Below are 24,088 nucleotides of genomic sequence, written 5' to 3' on the forward strand. Positions count from 1 at the left end.
TACAAACACCAAACCAAACAAAGTAACATAAGCAAAAAAAGAATAACAAATACAAACTACCCCAGCCTGGGACTAATGCAGCTGGAATGAACCTGGCTTACTGATGAACAGATTAGGTATGTCCACATAGTTCTTTAATTTCTATGGAAAGTTAATAGGCAAAGGCAGTGCAGCAGGTGTGATGAAGAACTAGTGGCAATATGGTTAAATTAAGATTTAGTTTTGCATTGTTTTAAATAACACAATATTATTAATCAGAAATGAAATGGAATGGTCGTTGTAGACTCGTTTTTTGAATGGTTGATTCCAATGTCCGGACTCCACCACAACGCACATAGCATAGTCCTGTAACCTATCCTAATCAATCAGTCAGGGGAAAACAGATTTAGAAAACATTTTTTCTCTTTTAAAAATCAGTACTTATACAACCAAACTCAGCAAATGGAGGATTTTTGCTCCCTCGGTGTCACAGTGTATGAAGATGAGGACTCTTCAGCCGACACCCAAAACACTAATATTGACCTGTTTGACATGCCTGCCAGTAAGCATCTGGCACACAGGAAAGGAGGAATATTATTTATCACAGAAGCCTGGATTATGTGAACATGGATTGGGCTCAATGCGGCTTTTTTCAGATGTTCAAGTTAGACCCTGTCGGCAGCAGAATGGAAAAAGAATGAAACTCTTGAAACATGCGGTTATTGCTTAACATAAAAATGGAAAGAGAGTAACCAGTGAGTGGAAAATAATCAGCATTTGGTTAAGGATTGTTTGTCACTGGGAAGGAATTCTTAGTAGGAAAATGTCCAATTTTTAATGAAGCGGGATTACAGAAATATTAGGAGGGAAGTAAAGGAAAGGTGGTTGAACACAATTAAGAACTATCTTGGTAATAAAACAGAGTATATTTGCTGTGTCTCCCAAATGGTGGCCAGATTACACTTATCCAATTAGGTTTTGTCTACACTGCAACTTTTAACTAAGTTTGTATCCAGTTAGCAGCATGGCTGGCTCCAAATACAGTTTGTTCTCACACACAACATGAGTAATGCTCTATTAGTAACCATGGCAGTTAAATATGTACTGTCCTTGCCAGGAGCACAGGCTGGCACATGATTGTTTTATGACACCATTTGGCACACTCTTTAGCAGTGTAGATGGGCCCCTAACTGTGCATCTGTGACTCTTTTGTGATACGCTAACCCTTGCTGAAGCACTATGGGATAGCTGCCCAAAAATTCTTGGAGTGATCCAAAACAAACAAGCAAACAAACAAAACATGTAAGTCATGGGTGATGGGGATGCATAAACACAGTTGACTCATGAATGGTTGTGTTGTGAAGGAAGCTGTTGGTGTGGACAAAACTCCAACTATATTTGTTGTAAAAGGGTGCAAAGAAAGTGCCACAAATTGGTTAAAAATACAGTGATAACTGTAATGTGGACAGGTCTTTACTGGAGTCACCAAGGTCTAGTCTGAAAAAAACACTCCCCTGACTACCATAGCTATGTTGATATAACGTCTGGTGTAGATTGAGCTATTTTGATGGAAGAATGCCTCTTTTACATAGCTAAGTGCATTAGGTGTTCCTACACTGACATTAAAAACATTCTGTCAGTATACTGTGGGGCTATGCCAACATAGCTATGCTGGTATAGTCTCTGTAGTGTAGACATACCACAAATTTGCATCCTGTGAAAACCACAGCCAAGATTTGGCTTGGAACTCCTGTGGTCTGGAAGTAGGCCAAATGGAAAATTTAGGCAGTAGGAGCTGTACAACTGTCTCAGCTGGACGTCATGTATATTTTGCACATAGAACTTATAGATCATGGTATGAAGGTCCCCGGTCTTGGCTTATGGACTTGACAGCACAGGATGATGACTTTAGAAAGTTTTCTATGCAAATCTACCAAGCCCCAACATCTCCATTTAACCATTTAATCTCCAGCATGAACTGGTGTTCATACAGTTATTCTATTGCTATATTTTTCTTCAATATTACTTTGTTGCCTCCTTCAGACAGCTCTTCAGGGATGAAATTCTAAAATCCCATTTTAAAATCTAAGAAATAAGATGATCTTATGGTTAGACTACTGGACTGGTACTCAGTTGTTCTGGATTAAACACATTTTTAATATTTTTATTGCAGATACAAATAAAGTGTAAATAGAAAGAACACAGAAAAATGTTCAATAGCAAGAGAGAAAAACACGCAAAAAGACAAGAAAAATCAGTGGAAAACACTGTTAGGATAGACTATTGTGTTTCATTAACAGTTGCTTTTCAGAGTGATTTCGGATATATGAAGGACTTTAAACCTGTATTACTACTGCATATAAAATTCGGAATGATTTATGTGCATTCAAAAAGACCATTTTTTAAATGTTTAGATATAATCTTTTGTATGCTACCTTGCCTAGACTACTTTATAACCTTCTGTTCCAGGTGGTATAAAGAAACTTTCCACTGTAGAAAAGACTCCCACCATTCAGATGTATGATAATGTTCAAGTGCAGTTTATTGAAAATTCGTTTGTATTGTGACATTGCCCATTTTTGTTCATTAAGTTAACTATATATGATCCATAAAGTTGGGTATATGTGACCTGGTACAAGAAGGATTACCGCTTTTTTTAATGCGGAGAGCTGGAAACTAATGGACAGTTCCCATTAAAGGCTGTCATCACCCTTGCCAACTGACGAGGAAGATCTAACCCCGTACATCAGTCACATTTCCTGTTCTATTCCTTACTTGTAGTTTTCAGCTCAGTGGAGTGAAAGCTCAGCCTTTTCTCCTTGTTCAGATAGGGCCAAATCTACATGGACGGGAGTGCCCCATGCCCAGTACTAAGCAGCTCACATCCCTTTGAATCCATGGGAACTGAGGATGTACAGAAGGCAGTTAGCCGCTTGTAAGATCAGGCTGCTATTGTCATTACTGATTAAGGGCTCAATCCTGTGAGGCAGCAGTTAAAGGCGCTCAGAACCTGGACCTAATTTAAGAATCCAGGGCATTTGGGAATTCTGTGAGATTCTGATCATCTGTTGAAAGGCACTGAGTGCTCTCAGTTCCCATTGACTTTAATGGGAGTTGAGGGTGTGCAGTACCTCTCAGAATCAAGGTCTTGTAAAGCAAGGAGGGAAACATGACTGACAAATGCAGGAAGACAATTAAGTCCTTTTAGACTATGTTTCATGGGAGCTCCAGTATTCTGCAACAAACACCAGGTGTCAAATTTTCCTCTCACAGGAGAAGGGAACAGGAGACCCCCACTGCTGTGGCAGAAAGTAAATAGCATTTCACATACTCTAAGTTGCACTGAGAGCTATTTCCTTGATTGTCAGGTGCCTTGTTAAATATTTTTTTATGAAAACATTTTCACAGAGAGAAGACAGGTTGTATATTAGGAAACCACAGGAGTGTCCTGTTGTTTTTCAGACAGGTGGAAAGTCAAAGGAAAATGCAGGCTGAACATAAATGAATATAGAATTGCAGTGTAGTTGTAAACTGTGTTGTTCATAGGATATTGGCGAGGCAAGGTGGGAGAGGTAATCTCTTTTACTGGACCAACTTCTGTTGGTGACAGAGATAAGCCTTCCAGCTTACAAACACAGGGCTTCTCTTTAGGACCATAACAGGGCGCCCAGTCCTGCTACCCCTGCTCTCCTGAGTTGTCCCATTGAAGTCAGTGGGATCAGAACAGGATTCCAAGACTGCTAATCCCTGACGATGGGGACCTGCCCCGTTACTGATCCCTACAGTGCCCTGGCCGCTGTGCCAAGGCTGCCAGAGAGGCTGGATGAGGGTGGCAGGGTGCCTGAGGCTGTGCAGTCATCCCCCGCGGACCCAGGCCTGGAGAGCAGGCTCCGGGGCCAAGGCTGCGCTGGCAGGCCTGTGGGAGAGGCTGGTAAGCCCAGCTCCACTCTTTGGGCTCCTGCCACCTCCCTCCGGGGACGCCCTTGCCGCGGGCGCCGGGGAGCTGCAGACCAGGCGCCAGGGGGCGCCCCCCGCCGGCTGCCTGGGCTCTCCCGGGCGCACCCGGGAGGCTCTGGCGGCTGTTTGAAAGTGCGGAGGAGGAGCAGGGCTGCGCACGGGGCTGGCGGGCAGCCGCAGCCCGGCCTCCTTTGTCCCCTCCCCTACTCGCCGAGCCGGCAGGGGTGCAGCAGCCGGGAGCGGAGCGGGCCGGCCTGGGGGGGATCCTTCCCTTCCCGCAGCAGCACCGAGGTCGCCATCTTCGCCTCTCCGCCCCGGTTCCAGGCAGGGCGACGGAAAATCCCTCTAGCCAGGCGCTGCTCGTGCCGCATCCCTCGCCGCCAGCTCCCTGCCGTGGGCACCCAGCGCCTGCTCCTGCCCGAGAGCCGGGGCAGCCAGGGAGGGGAGTGGGCGCGGCCCCGCCCGCTCCATGTGATCGCCGGGCTGAACAGCCTCCCGCACTGATCTCATCTCCATCCTCCCCAGCGCTGCGGGCACCCGGCGGGAGAAGCCAGACAAAGGAGCAGGCGCTGCTGTAGCGGGAGGTGAGTGACTGGGGGGTTTATGGGGGCAGAAGGGGCATAATTTTCGTGCTTCTCCCCCATTTCTGTGTAACCTCCTCCGAAAGCCTCCGGCTTCATGTGCACTGGGAGTGGCCTCTTCTCCTCCCAGAGCGATCCCTCGCCCCCGCCTTTCACCATCACCCCCCCCCCCCTCCACCTCGGCTGCAGCAAAGCAGGGATGCAGGCTTGTCCAGCCTCCAGCCAGCGAAGAGGGGAGCAGAGCTAGGGCTGGGGGCGCAGGGCTGGAAGACGACTGTGATCTGTAGTGCGGGTGTGTTGGTGGGAAACAGACAGCCGTACCTGTGTGGACCCCACTGGGCTGCGGTGTAATGCACCAGAGCCTGCAGCTCCATTTTCATCCCTGGGAAAGTCCTCCGCTCTCCATTCTGTTGTCACTTCTCTTCCTTCAAAGCCAAAGCAGGAGGAGGGGAAATTCCCACACGCAGGGCACAGATGAAGGCTCACTGTGTAATAGTTCTCGCAGTGTGAAGCTAAAAAAACTTGGCGAACGTTTGGTGCCATTGCATAGCTGGTGCTGTTGTCAGTGGTCGGTCAGGTTTCACAACGGCATGCACCAAAGGTTTTGGGGAAGGAAAGCCCAATCTCTCTGATCCTGCACACAGTGCCGTGCCCTCCCCCCTTTTTAAAATAGGCTGTAAACCCTGCAATTGGATATTAGTAAGCAAAAAAAAATCTACGGCTTCTCTCCTCTCCTCCCTCCAAGCTAATCAGAACATTAAGAGAATTAGTGCCTGCACAGCTTGGCTCTTTCTCATGGAGTTAAAGAGAGCAGGAGAGGAAACTCCAATAGGGATTTAGAGCACAAATGTATTATTATTTTTTCTGCTCTCCCTCCCCCTGCTTATCTACAGTGATTATAAGGCCAGATTTGCTTCCTTCCACAATGCTGTAGGCTTCACTGTGAGTAAAGTGATGCTCCTACAGCATTTAAAAAATATTAGCAGTTAATTCTTTGTTCCTTCTTTGTCAAAGTGGCAGCAAGGACAGTTTCATTTGCTCAAAAATATTTAAAACTGCTGTTTCTGGGGAAAATATGACAATTGAGAACATCGAGGGGGACAGGTGATGCCTTTAACAGGTTGTTTAGTGCAAGTGCTTCTTGAGCTCAAGGACAGAAGGAGGCTTCTTTTTTGCTTTTTTTTTCTTGGCACAGAGGATGTGGTAATGGCACTGAAATGCAGCATTGGTAACTGAACAGGAGTAGGGCACTGTTGACTGCACATGTGAGGAAAAATGTTTGTCCCTTATTGGGTGCTATGGAGGCGTTAATGAGTTCATGGTTGATGTGACAGCTTTTATTGTTAAATAGTACAAATCTGAGTAAAATACAAAAATTCACTCTAGAGAAATTACCTGACACTATCCACAAGCTGTATGTAAAAAAATCATTGGTGAGTTAGCACCAGCACATCAGAACTGTAAGGTAGTGTTGCATGTATGAATTTATCTGTCTTTGAATTTAAACCTGTTAATTTCAAAATTCAGTGTTCCTAACACAAAACATCTAAAAAGTTACCTTTTCAAATAAATAACAAACTCTTGACATATTTTTAAGTTTATTTTATATGACTAACCATGTGTGAAGAACTTTGGCATAAACTATTGCTTTTCATAGGCTAAGAAAATATAACATTCTGAGGTGAGATTTGTGACTTAGACATCCAGCATGAAATAAGTGTCACACAAATTCTTCATGTTGTTTTGAACCAGAGGCTGACTGCTCTTTGGGTGACTTGGGGTAAATGTTAAATGAAAATGTTTATTTTTATGTTGAGTAAGAAGATCTTCTAGAGGCAATTAAATCAAACAAACAAAGAAAAACCCCTGTGATGACAGCTATTTTTTTTTTCTGAAAATAAACACTTACAGCTAATTTTTGAGTGCTGTCTGACAGAATTTTACTACTTTATCATAGCTTAATGGTTACCTTGATTTAGTAAATTAAAGATATATCTTTCTGTGACAGAAAAGCTTATGTAATACTATTTTTAAGCTCTCCATTTATCTTCTGAATCCTAACATAAAGGGCCAAATTCTCTTCTATTTTATATGGGTATAACTTGAGTAATTCCAATGATTGTAATGGTATTATACTGGATTGACACTGGTGCAAGTGAGATAAGAATTTTGTCCAATGATTGTTTGTCTTTCTAGTTTATAATTGCCCATATAATACTATCTTGCTCACACCCATGTTTATCTAAGTAGGGAAGAGCTGATAGCCGATGAAATTCTCTTATGGAACATTTTATATTATAAAATATCTTTGGGGATTTCATAGTACTAAAAAATTGTTGGAGGTAAGCAAGTCATTTTGGAAATAACACCACTTGCATTGTCAATACACCTGTGCAACTGTTAGTCTGTTCCTGATCTCTTTCAGTTTCTATTGTCATTTCCCTTTTTGCCAAAAAAGGCAATGTTAGAGATTAAATGTTGGAGAGTGGTAAGTCTGCCTCTGATGCTGCAGATATTTATTTAAGTGTATAGTCTCACAGAACTCATTGCTTCATTCAGTGGGATTATTCACTTTGCATAAAGTTGAGCACAGGTGTAAGTATTTGCAGGATTGGGGTTTAAACAATCTCTTAAGTGCAGTAAGAAATTTAGAAGCAAAAGTTATATATTTTTCTTGATAATTAAGACGACTTTATTAGTGGTTAGTGCATTTTCTACAGAAGAGCAAGTTCCTAACTATTCTAGCTTTTTTCTCTCTGAGAATTAGTGGAGTCATTCCTACAACGAGGAATTCATTTGTGGGTTTTGTTTTGTTTTTTTTCTTCTTCTTCAAGAAACTTCATAACATTGTTTCTACCAAAGATCTGTAAATTAGGAACTATAAAATTAGCCTTAGTCAGTATTTTTATAACCTGTTGTTGCACTGATTGAGTGAAGAATAAAGGAAGCTGTAGGATCATTACATATAATTTGTTAGTCCGTGCCTGAATCTCCTACAGCTTTACGCTATCACAGTAGAGATAGGTGAGAATCAGAGTTTTAAATCTACTGGCTATTTTTATATTATATAACAAGAAAAATCAACTTGTCTTGAAGCATGCCATTAATTCTGACTCCAGGTGCTTGTCAGCGTTCTACTGTAGCTGGCACTGTAACGATTTGAGAAAAGTTTGTCATGATAGAAAAAGACGACAGGAGCTTTTTCAACATCTTGTCTTGGTTCCTGTTGTCCAAAAAAATAAATTGATTGATTTTAGCAGGGGAAAGGGAAAAAATAGTATAAAGAGGAAGACTGCAACAGAGTGTTCTAAGTGACTTTTTTCTTTTCTGTCAGAATAGGCAATATAACGATAGATCATGAGTAATATAGTGGTGATGAGAAACCATCTCATGTCACTTGGAGGCTTTATAGCGAGTAAGAAATGCTTAGCAAATTTTTTTCAGCAAGAACTGTATTAGGCACTAACGCTATTAAGTCTTTAGTGGGGAAAACTAGATTGTGATGAAAAATGTTAACCACCAATCACTGTCAAAATTAATTGTTTGTCCACTAGGCTGAGGTTATGATCCAATGTGATGCCAGGGAACGTGACTGAGTGTTTTGAATTCTGTGTATGCTTCTGTTGGCTTTAGCTTTTGACTGGTTTCCAATTTTTTTTTTCATTTTTTTCTTTTTAACTAGAATTCTAAGCCAAATATAATTCAGCTTTAGGTTTCCCCTGGTAACTGTTAGATCAATAATACAGAGTTAGTTTAGTTTAATTTTTTCCCTGGAAGAATAGCTTCATTCTTAATAGTTTCATTTAATTGTCACCTGCATAACTCCCCATTCTAGAACCTATTCACTCAAAAGCATATTGGAATGTATCCTAATAGGAGGAATGGTGACTCTTGAGGTCACCTGTAGACTATTTTAGGGATACAAGTTCTAGCACAAAAGTTAAACATAGCACATCTTATTTTGGAAGCCTTTGCCTCTGAGAAGTGTATAATTCAAAAACTGAAATACAACAATCTTACCATTCATCTGTCAGATCTGATATTTTGCTTCTTTGTGGTGTTCTGACAAAATTATATACTGATTTAGATTCTTAACAATAACCACATGCAAATTGTTGCCACAGTACAAAAAACAAGCACACACATGAGACCAAAACTGATTAGCTTTTTGGGGGATAACAGAGATACATGGTTACTCAAATTTTGAAATACCTTCATTTTTTAAAAAGAGAAGAACCAAAATCAGATCAGAGTAATATTATAGGTTTGGTACTTGAGTCTTCACGAGCTTCACACATGCTTTTGTACTACAGTCTGTGGTTACTTCTAAGCTGAGAGGGCACTACCAAACCTTTAGGACACTTCACTAGTTATCTCATTAAAAATATATTCAGGCACAATGGCAACAATTGGATTTGGATTCCCAGAGGTGAAAACACAACCATTCATGTACTAAGTGATCTAGTCCCCTAAATATCTGTCAGTTAAATCAGTCTGTTGCTAGTCTTTACAAGTGTCAGCTGTGATTTAAAACAAGTTGGTATTCTCCTCCCCCATGCCCCAAATATATACTTTGTTCTTTGAGGATGTGAAAACCTGCCTGCTGTAAATGACGTACTGAAGTACAATGGTTCTGAAAATGGGTCTGTGGAGTGTTTTTTGTCATGGGGTAAAACATTAGTCTTCAAGCAGTGCTGCTTATGACTAGCCATGAACCGGTCAAAAAGCTTCTCAGAGTTTCTGAGGATGTTTTGACCAGCTAAAAGCACTTGTCTGCATCATGCATAACTGCTTGGTGTCTTTCTTCCTTGGGTGAGCAGTGAGGGCTTTAAGTAGGGGGAGAGATTGAGGAAATAAAGACCTTGGATACAAAATGGAAGCAGGATAGGCATAATCAGGTAACTGCACCCACCATATTAAAACAAGTTTGTTAATTGTATCCCCGTTCACTCTGTTCTGCTACTGTTTCACATTCCTTGCAGCCAATTATAACTGCTGGAGAGTTAAGGACTGATAAATTGGGAGAGTGTCCCATGAGAGGGTTTATTTTTGGGGCTTGCAGTATATTTGTAGTTAGCGTATTCCGTTAGAAGTATTCCGTTAATTAGCCACCCTTCATGGAGGCACAATTAAATAAGTGCTGACATACTTGGAGCATTTTACTTTATCTTCGTCTGTACAGTGGGCAGAGTAACAGAGGTATTTGGTTATGCAGAAGGGTTCATCCACATGTTTCCCTCTGGTACGACTAGAGCCATAATTAGTGATCTATCTTCTGAAAAAATTACCACAGAATATTAACTTCCTTTTATTATTCTATATTGTTTTATTGATAACAGAATTCCCAGTCCCTGTCTCTATCCTTCCTAGCACTCACTGATTAGTGATTCATATCAGTTTTCTCTTTGGCTTTTTGTGATAATGACATGTGGACAAGGGGGATCCAGTGGACATAGTGTATTTAGATTTCCAGAAAGCCTTTGACAAGGGCCCTCACCAAAGGTTCTTATGTAAATTAAGCTGTCGCAGGATAAGAGGGAAGATCCTTTGATGGATTGAGAACTGGTTAAAAGACAGAGAACAAAGGGTAGGAATAAATGGTAAATTTTCAGAATGGAGAGGGGTAACTAGTGGTGTTCCTCAAGGGTCAGTTCTGGGACCAGTCCTATTCAACTTACTCATAAATGATCTGGAGAAAGGGGTAAAAAGTGAGGTGGAAAAGTTTGCAGATGATACTAAACTGCTCAAGATAGTTAAGACCAAAGCAGACTGTGAAGAACTTCAAAAAGATCTCACAAAACTGTGATTGGGCAACAAAATGGCAAATGAAAATGAATGTGGATAAATGTAAGTAATGCACATTGGAAAAATAACCCCAACTATACATACAATATGATGGGGGCTAATTAGCTACAACTAATCTAGGAAAAGATCTTGGAGTCATCGTGGCTAGTTCTCTGAAGACATCCATGCAATGTGCAGCGGCGGTCAAAAAAGCAAACAGGATGTTTAAGAATCGTTAAAAAGGGGATAGAGAATAAGAAGGAGATATCTTATTGCCCTATATTAAATCCAGTGGTACGCCCCATCTTGAATACTGCGTACAGATGTGGTCTCCTCATCTCAAAAAAGATATACTGGTATAGAAAGGGTCAGAGAAGGGCAACTAAAATGATTAGGGGTTTGGAATGGTCCCATGTGAGGAGAGATTAAAGAGGCTAGGACTTTTCATCTTGGAAAAAGGAGACTAAGGGGGATATGATAGAGTATATAAATCATGAGTGATGTGGAGAAAGTGAATAAGGAAAAGTTATTTACTTGTTCCCATAACATAAGAATAGGGGTCACCAAATGAAATTAATAGGCAGCAGGTTTAAACAAAAAAGGAGTCTGTCACCACAGCGCACAGTCAACTTGTGGAATGCCTTGCCTGAGGAGGTTGTGAAGGCTAGGACTATAACAGAGTTTAAAAGAGAACTGGATAAATTCATGAAAGTTAAGTCCATTAATGTCTATTAACCAGGAATGGTGTCCCTAGCCTCTGTCAGAAGGTGGTGATGGGACAGCAGGAGAGAGATCACTTGATCATTACCTGTTAGGTTCAGTCCCTCTGGGGCACCTGTCATTGGCCACTGTCAGTAGACAGGATACTGGATGGACCTTTGGTCTGACCCAGTACAGCCATTCTTATGACATATCCCCAAGGACACGATTTGCTATAGAGGGCTGCTAGCAGAAGGCAAGATGAAATCACCCAGGTTGACTGAGGTAGCTAGATAGAGTGGTACAAGACTATGGCTCTTCTTGGATTCAAACTTACAATACAAATATAATAATAACATAATAATTTAATAACCCCCCCTCCCCAATAGGGAACCAGAAAGCAGATGTCAAAATCAGAAGCCCAGGGAACACTCTGAGAAAGCAAATTCTTTCTCTAGGGCTTAGTATATCTTTAATATAGATTTTAAACATTCTTTCCAATATTCAAAATTAAAGAGTATTTTGATGTTAATTTGCTTAGATTGAAGGTGATCAGTGAATGGTTCATACATTGGTTAATATATGGCCCACAGCCACTACTTCCTTTTAGTATTGAAATGTAGACTGTAGAGATTCTAGGTCTCAGCATCCCGTGCTGCTTCTTCATTCAAACATCCTCCCACTGCAGCCTGCTCTAGCTTTTGATTTTGGCTGTCTGTCTGCTGTCAAGTTGCCAATGCGGTCCTTGGTTGGACAGTTGTTCCTCCTACTCCTTATAGTTTAAGTTGTATGTGAGCTGAAATGGCAATAAATATTAAATGTTTGCTCAGGGTAATTGTGTACAGTGATGTTCCTGCACTGTAGAAGAATTATTGTATGAAAAAATACTGATTCATTCTTATGGTAATATTTGGAAAAAACTTCATATAAGCAATGTGAGTTGAGGCTTCTCATATCTTAAGATGAAACCTAATGATAAAAATTGTATGTAATGATCTGTCTTCCCAGCCAAGTACTTGTAGTAGTTTAAAAAGCAAGCAGGGATAACGTTTCTAATTATCTGTAACTGTTTAGATCAGAACAAAGAACCATTTGTTCCATGTGTGTCTAAAACAGGGTCCAAAAACAGAAAGCAATTTGTGTATTGAATAACTGCTTAGCACACTGCACCTTCATTTGCTAAGCATTTCAGTGTTTTATATATACATTCTTAACAAGGCATTGCTTGAAGAAATATTTACACTTTTTAAAATGGTTCTCAGCTTGCATTTGCTTTGAACTTTACAGAAAGCAAGCATTATATCCATAACAATTCATATCTGTAAACTGTATGAAGCCTTCAACAAAGTAGAAAATGTGGTGTCACAAAAATCTTAATTGCCCACTTTCACTATATTTTGAGCGAAAACAGCAATTTTCTAGTTATAGCTATCTCAGAAACTGTTAGAACTTACTCTGTTTTAATTTATAGACTTGCCTTTTTGTGCACTTTGTTTTATCAAAATAATTCTTTCCTTTCCCTTTTGCTTGGCTTCAGTGTTTTGAGGTCACTTTTTTCTAATAAGTGCTTTCCCCCCTCCTTTTTTGACACCAGGTTTTGGGGCAGATTAAGTCTTGCACAATCACTGCACTTAAGTCAAATGGAACTAACTTCCTTGTCAAAACCTTTGGGCTGTTAAATGTTGAATTATTCCATGTGGGACACTTCATTATTTATGTGGGTTACTTTATCTCCCAGTTTGTATCCAATAACTTCTTGCGCTAATTGATAACATTCTTTCTCTCTCTCTCTCTCCGTTGCACGCTGTCTCTCTCTCTCTCTCTTTATTGACATTCTGTGATACGGCTATTCTCTATCAGGCACCGCTTGTTAAAGGAATGGCTCCTTTTTACATGTATTCAAATACAGCTTTTTCATACAACTTTACAGTCATCTGCTGACTAGTTGGTCCATTTCCTTCAATTAACGGTATGAGAGAGTGGAATCTTGCAGAGCTGTAGGGTGATAAGGTGGATGAGGTAATATATTTTAGATATTTGGATATCTTTTAGATGTAGCATTTCAGTCCTTTTCTAACTGTGTGCTACTCTGAGTTCTTAGCAAAAATATTTTGTATCCCGTGAGACATTAAAAATGTGACCATAAGGAAAATCAGTATTTTGGGCGTAAAGAATGGTCTTGAGTACTTCAACATTGGAAACGGATTGCATGGTCCAGAATGGAAGTAATCCCACCAGCAGAGGGCAAACGCAGGTGTTTCACTTAGTAGTTCATCTGAGATCGTTTTGAGGACGACACTTGAGACACTGACCTGCAACAGAACAAAATCTAGATTCAGATACTGTACATATTTGCTGAAATTACCTATAACTAGACTTTTTAAATAATCATATTTAGCTCAGAGATTTCCTACGAATACTGTTCAGTGTATCATACACAAGTATACATTAATGCATATATGGTGTCTTGAAATCAGTACTGCTTATTCCTGGATACAGAAAACAATACTTATGTTTCTGTAAGGGAGTGATTCTAATAAGACACCATAAACATTGGAGAGGTCTGTGGGGTGGTAGAAGAAGCTGTAGGTCAGCAACTCTAGTTACTATTTAAATTTTATTTTTTTCAATTGCATTTTAAGATAGTGTTCAGGCAATGCACTCCTTCTCTGAATCAATCAGTGGATTTGATATAAATCACTAGTCAGGAAGACTCAATTTAATCATGGATTTCTACATAAAAGTGCCTTCTTGATGGTTGTTATAACTTAATACATATTCTTCACAACTCAGAGATGGAGGTTTCATTTTTAGAAGGTACATGCAATACATTTTTAAAGTGATTTTATTTTGAAAACTTTCCAGATTAGTTTTACAGCTATATCAGAAAATGAATGATTGTTTGGTTATTTCATTAGCAAGGGTAATTGAAGCAGATATTTATGAAGTCATTGGGAGGTGATCTCCAATTGAACAGGTTAATCATTAATATTTGGAGGATTTTCTTGCTATACTGTATTAGGATGAGAACATCACCAGACAGACATTTAAATTGTTTTATATAACTAAAACAACATTATGTATTCTGGATTTTTTCTTCAACAGCAAACATAATATTTTAACAAAACAAGCATATGAATTCTTTAATTTAGTTAAACCTTCAAGTTTTTTAAAATCAAGTTCTTTTATGGTGTGACTTTCTTTCACTGGTGTGACTTTCTTTAAAACATCATCAGCAAACATATATTTCTTGAATGATTCTTATTCCCAAACTGGGTCTCTTTTACGGCCTGCTGCCTTTATAGGTTTTCCCTTCTAGTGAGAGGATGGTATGGTGGATCTCAAATCAATGAAGGCTACACTCAGAAAGACCTCAAGACTTCTGGAACATGCTGCTTAAACAGTTTCACTTTTGTTTCTACTGCCTGTCCCTCCCTTCTCACATTTATCTCCAGAATTATTTTCTTTGTCCAGATCTGTTCCACCCCCAACAGTCTTCTAATCACTGAACTTTTTGAAACTTTTCACTTTTAGAGAGAGGTAAGGGGTTGACTGTATGTACACAAATTTGCAGAGGGACAATAGGGTTGAGGTCTGTTATTTCTCTCCTTTATATATTATTTATTTAAAAACATTTTTGCTGTTAACAAGCACGTTATCTCTGGAGACACAAATCCACAGTTTGAGCACTGCAAAACTAAGAATCTCTGATGATATCTTCTAGACTGAGCACTGAGTCCCATTGGGTAGATAGAAAATTAACCTAAATAATCTATACAGAAGCCCCTGGAACCCCATAAAATTGGGTCCCTAAATCCATGAACTGTTGGAACTCATTTACAAAACTTTTTTCTTAAACGTTACATGAATATATTGTCTCATCCTAAAGAATTCGAATTTATAATCCCTATTCCATGATGAGATAGCTTTGAGCTATAATATATCTTAATTAAAACCATCTTTAGATAGGTTTTTTCCTCAAAAAGCATTTTATCAAAAAAATCTGATTTAAATGTAAAAAAAATCTGATTTTTTTTAAATCATTGATTTTTATTCACCCTGATCTGCATGTGGCGTGAACTTTTTCAGTAGTACCAGCAGGGCTTGCTATGTTTCATCAGGTTCCTTTATTTCAATATTAAATTATTTTTCTTTCTTTCTTTATTATTATGGCCGTACTCTGTTTACAGAGATAAAACTCAGTTGCCTCTGGCTTTGTTGATGTAAAGGTCGTTTGTTTGACGAGGAAGAAAGCTCAGAAGTGAAACAGCTATCTTGTAGCAGGTAAAGCTTCTGAATAGTAGGGCTAGTTAGTGGATTTAAGCCTGCACAGAGGTGGATTTGGAGGGCTTGTACACCAGTACTGCTGTTTAGTTTAATTGGGTGCAGGGTGGGCTCACCATGCACTAGTTCACAATTGTGCCACTGGACCTGGCTACTGGACAAGGATGCTAAGAAATCAGGACTCTAAGGAAACTCTGTAGCCCTCACACCTACCCTCCTGTATATGCAGGTACAATCTTGTCTTAATATCTAAGATTTCAATGCACAGTTTTTCTTGCATAGTCCTTCCCTACCAACTCCCATTGATTTAAATGGGACAACTCACATGCTTAAGTACCTCTTGTAAAATTTGTAGCCAAATTGATGTTGATGGCAAATTCCCATTGACTTCAGCTCTTAATTCTAACTTCATTTGGATGATGCATATGCAGAAAGTTAAACACATGTCAGTGTTTGCAAGATCAGAGCCTTATTTGATGCAATTTTGGTAGCATTGACGGATAAGAGAAATTGTGGAGTATTATACACAGATTCATGGCCTATACTCTATGCCAGGGTGGGTGCATATTCTAGGTCCCCCCCCCCCCCCCTCACGTCTGCTGGTTGCCGTGGCATGGCGTGACAGTTATAGTAAGATATGAAACAGTTCATTTGACTGCCTTAGGTGGTCTAAAACAGTATCCTTCATGTGATGTGACTTCACATGTATGGTGCATGTGAGGTCATGCTGTGCGGTCCTTTGGGGGCCAGATAGAATTGTCCTGCAAGCCAGATCTGGCCTTCGAACCACCAGTCAGACTATGCACAGCTGATCAGGACTTGCATACGTAGCTGGCAGGCCAGTGGCTTGTTGTCTGTCTTTATTTCCCGCAAAGTACAAAATGCTGAGGAAGAATGTTCCCTGTTCCATGGAACTCGCAACCTAGACAGACAGCTTACAATTCAAACAAATGTATTTATCTGGTTAAAGACTGTGCCAACCAAGCAACACACAGTGGTTTGAGCATTGGCCTGCTAAACCCAGGGTTGTGAGTTCAATCCTTGAGGGGGCCATTTGAGGACTGGTCCTGCTTTGAGCACGGGGTTGGACTAGATGATCTCTTGAGGTCTCTTCCAACCCTAATAATCAATGATTCTATGATTAGATAGACTTGTTGTTTTGGCATTGAGCAACGTAATATTATCTGGAAATTCCAATAATTGTGTTCAATTTATATTGCTCAGAGAATCCATTTTCTGGAGCAAACAAGTCTAAAGAATTGGTGGAAGAAAATGCATTATGCTACAGGTTCAAGAACTGGCATTTCTAATAATATAATAAGGGTGATTATTACACTCAGAAGGACCAGAGAATAATTTGGATGCTTTTCTTCATACCAGATTCCCTCTATTTGGATTTTTAATTTCCCTCCCCTCTCCCCCGTAACTGGAAAGGTGGGGTAGAGGATTGCTTATGCTCAGGTAGATCAAATTTAAAAGATATTTTAATCAGTGTGTTCTGTCTTAGGACAGTATTTATCAAATGTTTGTGACTCATATTGTCTCTTTAAATGTAACCTAATTTGTATTCACATCTAATCAAAGATACTAAGGGCATTTTAGATAACAGTGCTACTCTAAAATTCCAGGCAACAAGTGGTGCACATCACCGTGGTAATGTTTGTGTGGGAAGCAGGGTAAAGCCAGAAGCTGACTTTAGTATATTAGAAGCTACACTAGACACTAGAAGCTGTCAGTTCTTTGAAGTATGTGGCTCTTTGGGCTTAATTAATAATATGATACAGCCAGTGCCATGGCCTTAAAAAACAAAAAACAAATCCCTGTATCTGATTTATTGTGACCTGGCAGCTAATCTGCTCACAAAATCAAAGAGATGAGAATATTGGTTGGCTTTTTTTCTTTATTTGGACAATAGCATATCAAAACTTCGTGAGACTGGTAAACAAAAGTCTTTTGTTTACTGCAGCTCTGAGAACATCGTAGAGAGATCTGAAGACATCCTTTTCTATGCCAAGGTGTCTTAGAACTGGAGCTACATATTAAAAAGGCTACAGTTGTAGCAGCTCATCTGTTGAAATCCTGCCAGATCACATCCTGACATGTTTTAGATTCTTGCTTTGTAGGTATGTCAAGAAACTTTATGCACACTATCATTGCATTGAATATGGAACGAGTCCTGAATCACGAGGTCCATGCTATCTCTCCCCTCCACCACCATTTTTGTTCTCCAATTTCTAGCGATGGTGAATGTTTTACCCACTATATCATCTACCGATGTCGCCGACATCAGCTTGTCTCTATTAGTGAATACTGTGTGTGTCAGTGAAAGCAGAATGTATGTCATGTTTTAAAAATAATAATAAAAATTAACCTGAAACTCCAAAATGAGTCTAAGAAATAATTGCAGTTTAATATTAAAAGTAATGTATCTTTCTGTAGAGGCTGGGCTAACCTTTCATACTGGTTCAAATCCAGACTATATTTTATTGACTTGCATATTGGGTGGCGTGATAGAATGCGTAGGGAGTCCCAATCCATTTCTTATTTGACAGGTAATCACATTAGAAAACAACCAATATGTTGAATTTTTGTAGCCAATCTCATTGGAGAGGCAAGAACAACTGGGTTGTTGACCCCCTAGAAGGAATCTCTGCATATCAGGATTCAATACGCCGCCAATGCGTTTTGTAGGAGAGCTTCCAGCACTACTTACAAATCTGGATAAATTTTGTGTGGGTTAAGTCTCAGTCTTAGCTCTTAAGGTTCTGAATTTGGTATCTGCCAAACTTGCACATCAAATTTTTTGGAAGTAGTTTTATCAGCTGCAAGCCATTTGAGCAATGGTATGTGTTAAACTCACAGTTTGGTTCATTTTTGGTAGAGGTGTTCCTTTTGTTTTAGTTGCTTAAAATGGTTTTCCTTCATTGAAAAAACATGGAGCTCAGTTATTCTTTACAAAGTTAAATCTGTCCTCCATAAGAGTAAATTTGAAAAGTGATGACTATGAAAGGCTTAATCTCATGAAAACAGGTTTCAGTTCTTGGAAGCTGTGAATCTGTTCATACAATGGAGCAATTTTTTAGCTACTGATTTATTAAAGATCCCATCATACACTGGTTGAGTGAGACAGTTTAGTGATCACGTATTAGATGTACTGGTGTCCTATTCTTGCTAATTTTTTTGTTAAAGGACGTGACTTTATTATTTTTACTTTAAATATTGATTTGTTTTTAAAACCATGTTTCTCCGCATATGTTGAGACTCCTCAAATATATTGAATTCTGAGCACCTGCCAGTTCTAACATATGCAAGTTCTATATTAAAACAGAGGCTTTGTTTGGGCATTTGTGTGATTTGAAGCAGACGTGCTGGGGGTTATTTGAACTACATGCTGATGCTTGCTTTTAATTGATTTTAGTTTCTTAGGTCAAATAGGAATGAACGTTCATTTGTTAATGTAGGCTTTGCCCAAATCTGATCTGATTGTTTCTACCACTTGCAGGTAAAGATGCTACATTTGAAAATAGGTTTCCAATGACAGAACAATAGAGTTCTGAGGGGATCCTTCTAAAAGAAGAGAAATTGCTTTAAAACGTTACATATTATTTCACCAAAACAGAGGGAGGAGGGGAGAGCACAAAAGTAAAGAGGCTTCTTTACCCTTTAGGCACAACAGGATGAGATGGGCCCTGCAGCACTGATGTAAGATTAAAACCTGTTTTTAAACTACTGCAATATCTTTGCACAGTGGAGTGAGCTAAGAATGGACTGGCAGACTTCGTTTAGAGTTTCCTTTTTTGTCATTTACGGTCAAATACTTGTAAAAGTAGGATAGTGCACACACTGGATTTCTGCAGTGTAAAAACTATGCCAAATACATTTAGATTTTAATTTGAGTTGGATAAAAGTAGCTAGTGACTTCAAGACTGACCTCATTGAACTTTTGAGACCCAACCAGGGCTGGTGCAACCATTTAGGCGACCACTAGGATTTGCGGGGTGGCATTTTCTTTGGCAGCGATGGTGGCGGCCAGATCTTCGGCCGCTTCTGGTCTCTGCTGGCATTTAGGCGGAGGGAGCTGGGGCAGGGGAGCGCGGGGAGGGTTGCCTGCAGCAAGTAAGGTGGGGAGGCGGCACGCAGGGGAACTCCCCGCCCCAGCTCACACCTGCCCCACCTCCTCCCCGAGCACGCCGTGGCTGCTTCACTTCTCCCACCTCCCAGGCTTGCGGCACCTAAGCTGATTGGCACTGCAAGCCTGGGAGGCGGGAGAAGTGAAGCAGTGACGGGGCTCGGGCAGGAGGCGGCGCAGAGTGAGCTGCTTCACTTCTCCCGCTTCTGAGGCGTGTGGCACCAATCAGTTTAGGTGCTGCAAGCCTGGGAGGCAGGAGAAGTGAAGCAGCGACAGCGTGCTCGGGGAGGAGGTGGAGGAGGGGTGAGCTGGGGCGCAGGGGGTGCCTCAGGGCGAAAGGTGGGGGGTGGGGAGCTGCTGCGAGGGGAGCGCCTCAGGGTGGAGAGGGGGAGCTGCTGCGGGGGGGGTGCTTCAGGGTGGGGGCTTGGGGACGGGGGAGGGCGCAAGGTGGAAGTTTCGCCTAGGGCGCGAAACATCCATGCACCGGCCCTGGACGCAACGCTGTCAGATTCCCCTTGCTGGTGGTGTTTATGCCATGTAGTCTGTTAATTCTCAGTGTCCTGTGACATTGAGCAGAACATGAATATCGATCAGGATGAGTATTTGTTTTACTTGAGAAAGGAAAATAAAATTCTATTTTGAGGCAGATTAGGACTGAGAATATTCAGGTCCTATTTGAAACTATTTGATTCAGTGGTTTCAAAGTCTGAAAGTGTTTTTTAAAAGTAAATTCTATAATGTTGGAATTTACCTCTTAAAAATGTTGAAACTATCTGAATTTTGATGGCTTTTAATAGAATTACACCTATCATGCCTAATCTGTTGCATGAACCTCAGCTCCCTGCTGGGAAATACAATGCAGTATTATTTAAGCCTTCTGAAAGGGATACCTACCCCCCACATAGAGATCCTGATACACCAGCAAGGATTTCTAAAAACTGTTTTTAAAATACATATTTTGAGTACATGAATTTCTTTAGGCCTCTTGAAGAAAGTCATTTTAAAAGTGCTTGCTTGGGGCCTGATACAACCACCATTGACAGGGTTTTGCCATTAATTTCAGTGAGAACAGGACTGGGATGTTTATGCATTAAAAACTGTCATTATTCAGCAGATCAGAGTGGATAAAAATCAATGATTTAAAAAAAATCCAATTTTTTAAATTTAAATTGGATTATTTTGATAAAATGCTTTTTGAGGAAAAAACCTATCTAAAGATCGTTTTAATTAAGGTACATTATAGCTCAAAGCTATCTCCTCATGGAATAGAGATTATAAATTCTATAGGATGAGACAATATATTCATGTAATGTTTAAGAAAAGTTTTGTAAATGAGTTCCAACAGTTCATAGACTAGGGACCCAATCTTATGGGGTTCCAGGGGCTTCTGTATAGATTATTTAGGTTAATCTTTCTATCTACCCAATGGGACTCAGTGCTAAATCTAGAAAATACCATCAGAGATTCTTAGTTTTGCAGTTCTCAAACTGTGGATTTGTGTCTCCAGAGATAAGTGTTTTTAAATAAATAATATATAGAGGAGAGAAATAACAGACCTCAACCCTATTGTCCCTCTGCAAATTTGTGTACACACAGTCAATCCACTACCTCTCTCTAAAAGTGCAAAGTTTCAAAAAGTTCAGTGAATAGAAGATTGTTGGGGGCGGAACAGATCTGGACAAGGAGAAGAATTCTGGAGATAAATGTGAGAAGGGAGAGACAGGCAGTAGAAACAAAAATGAAAATGTTTGAGCATCATATTCCGAAAGTCTTGAGGTCTTTCTGAGTGTAGCCTTCATTGATTTGAGATCCATCATACCATTCTCTCACTAGAAGGGAAAACCTATAAAGGCAGCAGGCCGTAAAAGAGACCCAGTTTAGGTCTCATCTATCTCTGAGTTGTGAAGAATATGTATTAAGGTTATAACAACCAACAAGAAGCACTTTTGAGTAGAAATCCATGATTAAATCGAGTCTTTCATCACTAGTGATTTTAAATCAAATCCACCCTGGCAGATGCAAAACTAACCCTTGATTTCATGTTTTACAATTACTTACACTTTGTTGATTTAACTTTCTGCAGACAACTGATTATTTATTTTATAATGCTTTATTGTTTTATCTTGCTATCTTACCTTCTTAGTCCTCTCTTTTGTGGGTAAACTGATGGTCTTTTTAATAAAAGCAACAACAAAAAGCAAAGCTGACTGATTGTAGTCCTCAGTTAAAGGAATAATTTGTACTTGGACACTTTGGTATTGGAACTGCTTAAGACTTACTTTGTTTATTTATAGGTAGGTAGAACTGCATTTTAAAGCTAGTAGCATATGCATAAGGCTCTATCAAAGTCAAGGTCCATTTTGGTCAATTTCATAGTATAGGATTTGAAAATTTAGTCAGTTACATATTTTCAGATTTTTATAACTGAAATTTTGCTGTGTTGTGGTTGTAGAGGGTCGCAAAGCTGTTGTAGGGGAGTTGTGGGATTGTCACCTTCACTTCTCTGCTGCCTTCAGCCCAGCTCTGAAGACAGCAGCCCTGGAGCTTCCTGCACCCAGAAAGGCACCCAGAGGTGGGTCTGATCAGCCCTCTCTGCCCAAAGGAGCAGGCAGGGCAAGAGGAAGTCCCATCCCTGCTCAGGCTGGCTGGAACCACAACTGGAGCCCCGGACATGGTAGGAACCCCCAGCTGGGGCATCCCTAGACCTGCCCTTTCCCCTCAAGTAGCTAAATTTCATGGGGGAGGTCTGATTTCATGGTCTGTGACATGTTTTTCACAGCCGTGAATTTGGTAGGGCCATACAGATACAGAAAACATAGCTGCAGAAATTAGTTTAGACCGGAGTGGCTTGAGTGGTTTAGACATAACATGATATGCATCAATTAAATCGGTTTGATTTTTTCGAAATCTGTATAAAAACTGTTGGTTTATTAAACACTGCATTATGTGACTTTTTTTTCTCAGTAGATTAGGGGGAGGGATTAGTTGATATGCAGATAGAATTCCCAAATGAATTGTTTTCTATTCTCTTCCTGCACTGACACATTTCAGTCAGAACCCTATTATGCTTGTTAACAATATCTTGAAGTTTGTCACACAATATATTGAAACTTGTGGTGTTTTGCTCAGACTTGTGATGTTCTGTGTTTCACTTCTCTAAAAGAGTGGCTATTTCTGCTGTAACAGCATACTGCTAATTGGTATGCTGTTGCACCTTTTTAAGGGACTCCGTATCTCATTTCCCCTCTTGTTTCACATTTTGTCATCTTTGCTTTGACAAACTGCTTGTTGTTGAACCTTTTCAAATGAGCTGATATGGCTTTTACACTATTATGTACTGAGTAGCAAAATGACTGTCTGAGCAGATGTCAGGTTGACAGGTTTATGCTTTATGCTAACATTGTAAAAGAACACTTTGCAAAGGTTAAATTTTTGTTAGATTACTGCTTTTTGTGATGTTTAGTGTTGTGAAATGTGCTGAATTATTAGCCCTGAATGAAGTTGTACATAGGCAGAAAACTTCAAAGTGCTTCACAAATGCTAATACTTATGATTACTGATAATTAATTATATTATTACTAAGTGGACAGGGTGGTGTACCTGTAAAGTGCTCTGTAAACACTTAAACAAATATGCCTCAGCCTTTACCTGGAATAACCACCAGAAGAGTTGAAAGGGTGGTCTGATTTGCATACTCATTAACCTTCTGGCCTTCCTGCTAAGACTATTAAAAAAATGCGGTTATGGTGGTGGTTTTGTGAATTAAATTGTCCAATAGGAGCTTGTCTGAGACCACCAACATGACTCCTGTAGGCTTCTGAACTATCATCAGAGGATGATTTGTACCAGCCTGGGTCTCATACCTATGATTTATATAAAATGTCACTGTATAAAGTTGGTTCTGCTTGTTCTGTCCCCTGCTGACATCAAGGTCTTGAACATTACAGCTTATGTACATGTTATGCTAAATCATTTAGTATTGTACATAGCCTATTTTTCCCTTTTAAGAGGAAAACAATGGCACATCTGCTATAGGTTTGAAAATATTACATTAACCCTTCCCCCAAAAATATGAATGCAGTATTATTCACTGTTTTAAATGCATTAGCTTACAATATGAAGAGTTAAGGGTCTCCCAGCAATATAAACTCTATGCTCTTTAAGGTGTGCACAACAGTAAGGGTTTTATTACGTGTCAGGAGCCAGATTCTGCAGTGAGCATATTAAGGAAGAAGAAAGAGTAATCAGTTCTGCAATCAGATTTATTAACATAACCCCTACCCTACTGATTTCACTTGGACTCTGCATGGGTGCGGGGATCCAGACCAACAGATCTGATTTCAGTGTCAGAGGCAAAGAAAGTTCCCCTTGTCCCTAAATGGCTAGTTATGGAATTCACATCATAGCCAATGTCTAAGAAGGTATCCAGCCATGCAACTGAAATCTCAGCTAAAACTGAGGTCCCTGTGAAAATGCAAGTCTCCCTAAGCAAATTCCAGGATTTAGTATGCTTATATTTAATTGTTGAGTACCTGCCGAGCCCAGTGTGGTGGCTGTTAACCACAGGCTTGCTGCCCAACAGTACTGTAGCATTTAATCAACAATTAAATGTTCTACCAGTCATTCCTTACATCTTAAGAAAAACACTTAAGTTATTGTTATGGTGTCCACCTAT

At 40.0% G+C, this 24,088-nt stretch overlaps 1 protein-coding gene across 2 annotated transcripts in view; it reads left to right on the top strand.

Moving 5' to 3' along the window:
* The first annotated feature begins 4,123 nt into the window (after window positions 1-4,123).
* CDC42SE2 (CDC42 small effector 2) overlaps window positions 4,124-24,088 on the top strand; it is a 116,178-nt gene continuing 96,213 nt past the window's right edge. The window contains exons 1-2 of one of the 2 annotated variants that reach the window (XM_032795458.2): window positions 4,124-4,520; window positions 16,665-16,745. The gene's annotated coding sequence lies outside the window, so the exon portion shown is untranslated. The remainder of the gene's footprint in view (window positions 4,521-16,664; window positions 16,746-24,088) is intronic. The other variant, XM_032795457.2, reaches the window with a different exon arrangement.

The sequence above is a fragment of the Chelonoidis abingdonii genome, chromosome 6 (genome assembly GCF_003597395.2).
Source record: "Chelonoidis abingdonii isolate Lonesome George chromosome 6, CheloAbing_2.0, whole genome shotgun sequence".
NCBI lineage: Eukaryota > Metazoa > Chordata > Testudines > Testudinidae > Chelonoidis > Chelonoidis abingdonii.